This window comes from Chrysemys picta, chromosome 11, assembly GCF_011386835.1.
Source record: "Chrysemys picta bellii isolate R12L10 chromosome 11, ASM1138683v2, whole genome shotgun sequence".
NCBI classification, from domain to species: Eukaryota; Metazoa; Chordata; order Testudines; family Emydidae; genus Chrysemys; species Chrysemys picta.
The window spans coordinates 58351495-58356805 of record NC_088801.1 but is presented as its reverse complement, the minus strand read 5'-3'; the positions used below and the strand labels follow the sequence as shown (position 1 = coordinate 58356805).

Genomic DNA, 5311 nt, shown 5'->3' with positions numbered 1-5311 from the left:
ACCCGGAAATCCTAACACACTTGTGAGCCATTTCACCATATTTTCAAAATCACAAACAAGGGCAGTTTAGTGGTATCTGTTTTAGGGCTGTGGAATACTCAAAAGTGCAGTTTTGGCGGGTTGTTTTAGATGTGTGCCGGGGCCATTATGGCCAGCTTCTGACTCAACAGCAGTGATGTGCATATTCCACAGGGCAGTGGATTTTTTTCAATCACTTCATGTCTGAATGAGCTGAACAGTCTTCAAATATGTTAAGGACTGTGATTAGTTGTTCTACATATCCACTGAAGGTAGGACAAGAAGTACTAGACTTAATCTGCAGCAGATAATTAGATATTAGGAAAAAACTATAAGGATAGTTAAACTCTGGAATAGGCTTCCAAGGGAGGTTGTGGCATCGCCATAATTGGACGTGTTTAAGAACTGGTGGGAAAAACACCAGTCAGAGATAGTCTAAGACAGTGGTTCTCAACCAGGGATACACATACCCCGGGGGTAGGCAGAGGTCTTCTAGAGGGTACATCAACTCTTCTAGATATTTGCCTACTTTTATAACGCCTACATAAAAAGCACTAGCAAAATCAATGCAAACTAAAATTTCATAGGTTTCAGAGTAGCAGCCGTGTTAGTCTGTATCCGCAAAAAGACCAGGAGTACTTGTGGCACCTTAGAGACTAACAAATTTATTTCAGCATAAGCTTTCGTGGGCTACAGCTCACTTCTTCAGATGCATAGACTGGAACATATAATAAGAAGATATATGTATATATACACATACAGAGAACATGAAAAGATGGAAGTTGCCAAACCAACTCTAAGAGGCGAATTAATTAAGATGCGCTATTATCAGCAGGAGAAAAACTTTTGTAGTTATGAGCAAGATGGCCCATTTCAGACATTTGACAAAAAGGTATGAGGATACTTAATTTGGGGAAATAGATTCAATTTGTGTAATGACCTAGCCACTCCGAGGTGCTATGCAAGGCAAAGTTAATGGTATCTAGTTTGCATATTAATTCAAGTTCATACTGCTCTATATGCTGAAATTAAAGTACAATCAATATGTATATTCCAACTGATTTTTTTTATAATTATAGAATTCTAATTAAATTAGAAAGTAAGCAGTGTTTCAGTACCAGTGTGCTGTGACTCTTTGTATTTTTATGTCTGATTTTGTAAGCAAGTAGTTTTTAAGTGAGGTGAAACTTGGGGGCACACAAGACAAATCAGACTCCTGAACGGGGTACAGTAGTCTGGAAAGGTTGAGAGCCACTAAGGTTTACATGGTCCTGCCTCAATGCCAGGGGCTGGACTTGATGACTTCTCAAGGGCCCTTCCAGCTCTCTATTTCTATCCAGAAACACTCAATGAGTGTTGGTAACATTCCTTCTGAGCTAATGAATAGTTTTGATAGCCTCCACATTTACTTGGCATTTCTCTGCCCTTAAAAAACTGTTCATCACAGTGAACACCCATTCCACTGGACTGTTTGTTCCTTGTAAACACAGAGAAAATTCTACTCAGTATAGCATTACATCTTGAACAAGCATTTTACATGATCAAAGAAAAATGGTTTTTATAGATTAATAATAATAATAATAATAATAAACCCTAGGACATCCTAGGTGTTCCAAAAGAAGATCCTATTACATCAGGTGAAAAACATAGACATAAGGTCATTTTAGGCATGTCAGGTGGGGGATATCTTCAGATCTGGGTTTTAGGCTTGGGCCAGTCTGACTGATTGCAAAGTCACATTTAACATTGTATTAACTCCTAATTTTCTAGTGAACACAAGTCCTGAAGGAAGAGCAGCTTTCGCATTAATTCTACAATCACATACTGCTGTGTAAATCAAGTGCAAATCCACTGATGTAAAACCAATGTAAGTAAAGGATGATTCAGGCCAAGGTAGGAATAAAGGTGCTGCCTGGAAAAAGTTTTCTACCTACAGAAAATCTGTGGCACTTAAAATAGCATATTGGGTGGGGAAATTCCCAAAGTGGTGTCATGGTGAGTAGTTGTTTTACTGCAAGAGAAAAAGATTGGGGGGGAAGCCCACGAATGAAATTTAGGGACTTCCCAAACAAAGCAATGAAGCAGAATTTTCTACTCAAAAGTATTAGGACCACAAAAAACAAAACAAAACAAAACACTTTTCTGTTCAGTATGACTCTTGCTAACACTTATCTATCTGCCTATCTACACTGCTGCCTATCATAATAATATCTGAGGGTATGTCTACACTGCAATGCAAGCCCAGGCTGAGACTCAGGCTCAGGTGCTACCCCCCTTCTGTCTACACACAAATGTCTTGGATTGTGGCTCAGACCCAAGGTCATAGAACCTTTTGGGGGTGGAGGGTCTGAGCCTACGTCTAAAACAGGAACCAGGGTTCAAGCCCAATTGTTTCACCATGTGGACTCAGGCCCTGGGAGTCTGCCAGTGCTTTCCCACAACCCCTTAGGTGGGTTTTCTTTGTCCTCTCTAGCCCTCACCAGTTGACTCCCAGATAACAGAGGCAACTCTGTTTGTTCAAGGACAGCTTGGTGTTTATTAACCCTTCCATTTTATTCTGATCGCTAAGATGCAAACACAATGAACATTCTTCTGACTTTGCCATGGCCACTAACCAGAATAAGTCCTTTTCCAAGCATGCTCCTGATTGCAGGAACATAGACAGATTTTGGTGAATCTCCAGTGTGAGGCGAGCAAGGCACTCAGTTTTAGTAAGAGTCCCAGGAATGACTAGGCCTACCAGCAAATAGCAAAGATGCTGGCAGTGTTGGAAATTTACTGGACCAGTGACCAGTGCAGAGAGTGGATTAAGTGGCTCTAGACCAACTACCACCAAACCAGGGACCAGAACTGAACCTCGGAGATCGCCCCATCATCACGCCTGTTTTACAAGGTGTTAAGGTTTTTTTCCCACTTTGAACTTTAGGGTACAGATGTGGGGACCCGCATGAACGCCCCCTAAGCTTATTTACCAGCTTAGGTTAACAGTAAGCTGCCACCACCAAGCATGTTTTAAATTTTAGAGGAGAGCCACTTGGAACTTTGCCTTTTTTAAAATATTTTTTAAGTTTTTAGCCCCCCCCCTTTTCTGGGCAGATTTGAGACCTTACACCCCTTTTTTTGAGTAGGCTTGAGAGTATACCCTTACCAATTAGTTCTGGTGAACACAGATCCAAAACCCTTGGATCTTAAAACAATAACAAATTAATTAGGTTTTTAAAAGAAGAATTTTAATTAAAGAAAAGGAAAAAAATATTTTTGTAAAATCAGGATGGAAAATAACTTTAGAGGGTAATTAGATTTAAAGAGCCCAGAGGAACCCCTTCTAGCCTTACTTTTAAAGTTACAGCAAAGCAGGGATAAACCTTCCTTTAGCAAAGGAACATTTACAAGTTGAGAAAACAAAGATAAAACTAACACGCCTTGCCTGGCTGTTACTTACAAGTTTGAAATATGAGAGACTTGTTTAGAAATATTTGGAGAGCATGGATTGATGTTCTGTTCCTTTTAGTTTCAAGAGCGAACAACCCCCAAAACAAAGAGCACACAAATAAAAGCCTTCTCCCTCCCCAAGATTTGAAAGTATCTTGTTTTCTTATTGGTTCTCTGGATTAGGTGTCAGCCAGGTTACCTGAGCTCTTTAACCCTTTACAGGTAAAAGGATTTTGGTGTTTCTGGCCAGGAGGGATTTTATAGTATTGTACACAGGAGGGTTGTTACCCTTCCCTTTATAGTTATGACACAAGGACTTGGACTAGATGTAGGGTACTGCACCGAACCCCGAACCAAGAGTGGTTCACGATGACCTGGTCAGCTGGGATGAATTTACGGATGACATTCTGAACAGGGCTGAATAAAAGGAGAAAGGGACTTACAGAAAATGGAAAAACAAGATAAGAGGCAAGCAGAAAGGCTCAGACAGGCCGCACAGCTGTAGGAATGCTTTGTTCACACAGTTCAACTTGCAGCAGAGCTCTCCTGCCAAGACCAAAATCACCTTTCCTTCCCATTTGCCCCCCAGCGCCACTATGCCCCTCTCTTCTTAGAAAAATCCACAGCCACACATACAGTGGTGTAAACCAATAACATTTCAAATATCTGCATCGAAACTTCTATTTTCCTGTTTCCACATCCAATTAACTCTCAAAATATAGATGCCCAGATTGAGCCCTGGTATTAGCAGGTACAAACACACATTAATGCCAATTAAGTTTTCTGCACTGATTCCAATGGAGTTGCTGCTGGCCTGCTGCTAACGCCAGGGTTGAGTTTGGCCCAGAAAGTCCAGTTATTTTTGTTGTTGTTTTTTTAAACTATAATTTAATATCTGAGAGGCTAAGATTTTCAAACATGATTAGTGATTGGGGTGCTCAGTTTGAGGTACTTTTAAAGGGATCTGATTTTTGGAAGGTAGCTCAAGTCTCTTTAAGGTTTCTTGAATTGGACCCCCAAAAATTGAGGCACCAAAATCACTAGCTATCCTGAGAATCTTGACCACAGTCTTAGGCGTTACACAGACAAATCTGAAGTCTGATACTTGTCATATAGTAACACAAAGAGATTATATTCTTTTTGGTTTGGGCAGCAGGCATCCTGTAGAACTTTCAAGAACAGTTCACATACATTGGGGAGGGGGGGGGAGGTAAATCACCTAAAACCCATGGTCACAGAAGCAACAAATAAAATTCAAGATAAATCTCACTGCTGTTCTGTGAGGGTTTCTCTTACTTTTATTACAGAACAACTATCGGTTCCTACCTCACTTAATCTCAGCATTTCCCGCTTTCCAACAGCATCCACATTCCAGACAACTGCATCTGAAAGTATATGCTGAGTAAGACCTTGGCTACACTTGCGAGTTACAGCACAATAAAGCAGCCCCAGGCACCCTAGCTCACTCCCCGTCCACACTGGCAAGGCATGTAGAGCGCTCTGACTCCGCAGCTACAGTGCTGCTGGTACTGCACATCGGCGAGTGGAATAACGTTTGCTGCACCCCTGCTGGAGCGCCGCAGCATCAGTGTGGACGAGGTGTTGCGTTACTGCGCTGTGATCAGCCTCCGGAAACGTCCCATAATCCCCTTAAGTCAAGTGGCCACTCTTGTCATTGTTGTGAAATCGGCTGCAGAAATGCGGAAATGCCCTTTCAAAGCTCCGTTGCGGAGAAGCCAGCTGCTTATCAGCTCTGAGAAAAGCAAACATTTACTGTTTGCTTTGAGTGAGTGAGAAAGAGGAGAGAGGGTGGAGGGTCTGAACTTACGAGACAGCGTGCTGACACACTCTCAGCACCCCA

At 41.6% G+C, this 5311-nt stretch overlaps 1 protein-coding gene across 1 annotated transcript in view; it reads left to right on the top strand.

The window, feature by feature from the left end:
* Positions 1–5311, top strand: part of LOC135974151 (serine/arginine repetitive matrix protein 2-like) — a 994828-nt gene that overhangs the window by 284201 nt on the left and 705316 nt on the right. The gene's annotated exons all lie outside the window — the stretch shown is intronic.